Source organism: Plectropomus leopardus, chromosome 11 (genome assembly GCF_026936395.1).
Source record: "Plectropomus leopardus strain MGB_pleo_1.0 chromosome 11, ASM2693639v1, whole genome shotgun sequence".
Lineage (NCBI taxonomy): Eukaryota > Metazoa > Chordata > Actinopteri > Perciformes > Serranidae > Plectropomus > Plectropomus leopardus.
Genome location: NC_142186.1, coordinates 1765757 through 1767893, shown reverse-complemented (window position 1 = coordinate 1767893; position 2137 = coordinate 1765757).

Below are 2137 nucleotides of genomic sequence, written 5' to 3'. Positions count from 1 at the left end.
TAACTGCACATGCAGACTGTTAAAAGCCACAAATTATTCCTGTCACTGTGTGAGCAGGTAGGTTTTAACTGTTAACTGAACAAGTTCTTATTCTGATGAATATATCTGTCTGAAGTATTTATACACTTCAGAGACAAGTGGATGTCCAACTGTGACATTGGGTTCACATTGGATGTGGAACAGACACGAAGAGCGCCCTTTTTCTACGTAGCACCGGCCGCATGCTTTCAGCGCCTGTGTTGAGCATTTAGACCGTTCCCACTGGATGCGCCGTGGCACCAAGCTCTGCAGCAGGCAGACAATCTGCAGCGATAGTTTTGGTGTCGGATCTATTTTTTTCAAATAGGTTTAGTTTACTTTATTTGTTTCACATAATAGAAAGCACAAGAAGGATAAAACATATAAAAAGTACATGTGAGGGTGTGGTAGAAACCTATACTGGCTTGTATAAAAACCACACAAAAAATCTGTTGGGAAAACACAATAATAATCTGTAAGGAACAATATAAAGGATATATTAGATATGATATAAACGATCTGACCATGATTAATGAGTATATATGCATCCAGTGCTTCCACAATACTTGTCAGTTATATCTAAATGGAGGGAAAAAGACGAGTAGACAGAGACAGACGGGCACACAGAGACGCAGACACACAGACACACAGACACACAGCCAGAGACACACAAGCAAGCAGGGACAGAGAGACAGGTGCAGAGCTCTTCATGTGATTAGAAAGGAGCAGAAAAGAAGGCAGTAGAGAATATATTCTTTAACCTAAAGATGATGCTGCTCCTTTCCCTCTTCCATTTAAATATTGTAACACAGGGTCATGTTTACTCAGAGAACATTTTAAATCTAACTTTACTGAAGCAAACCTGTGAACACTGGTTATGCAGGGTACAATCTATGATCATACATACAGACGTGTATGCATGTGTGTTAAGCACACACACACACACACACACACACACACACACACCTAATACTGAAATAACATGGTCATTGGTAGCTGTTCTTATTTCAGTCTCCACTTACACTTAGTCCTTGCTCGTATGCTATTGTATATGTTGTATTGTATTATAAAACCCCAAGCTTAATAACCCTACACTTCCTGTTTTAATTCTGAAAGCCTAACCAGGAGCAGTGTCTTCAAATTAGTCACAGCTAGAAACCTGAATGCACTGCATCTACTTTGTGTTTTATATATGAAGCAATGTTTTATGCATTTGACCTTGTTAAATAATCAAGGAAATAAAATAATGAATACAATTTCTTTAAAGTACCTATCTTTTGCTTGAGTATAATAATCTAGCACATATGGGAGTGGTCACATATGAGGGATTTCTGGGAGGTGATAGTTCACAAAGGAATTATGGATTCAAAACTTTCGGACAATTTGTTCAACTTTTGGAGTTATGCGTTATAATAACACCTCTTCTCGTGACTCTTTGACGCTTTATTGTACATCATGGGACCAATAAAAGCAAAAAAAACCCCTAAAAAACGTTTCCATTGCAGTTTTGTAAAATATGAAATACCACTTAATGCAAGCGTAAAAAGTGTTTTGCACTAAATGGGTGTTTTTTTGAAAACTGACATGTATTTTTCAATTTCAATTTTTGTAATTTGAGGGGTTAATGGAAACCCGTCTAGTGACACACACCTGGCTGAAAAGTGGCAAAGTAACCCATTAAGAAGCCAACATAGTATCATCACTGACCCCATTGGTTTCCCTAAATTGTGGTGATTTGCCATTTCAAAAAGATCAATAATGAGCTTCCAGCATGAAAGTCAGGTGTGCTTCATTCCCTACCATCACCCAGCCTCCACACCAGCAGTCTTTATATTGCTGCATAAAGGGAAGACCACTTTCCTGCTAATCACTGAACACTGGTATCGGATGTATATTGTGATACAGAAATTACGGGGGATACAGGACTAGGTTTCTATTTTATCTAGAGAATACTATTCTATCTGTCCCTGAAATTTCTGCACCCAAAACTGTTTTTTGAGAGATGAATTGAATTTAGGTTGTGGTTTTCACGGAAATCAAAATTTCCTTTTTGAACAAAACATTCAAATCTACACACAGCTTCAACAATTTTATTTGATTTTATTATTTATTTTGACCT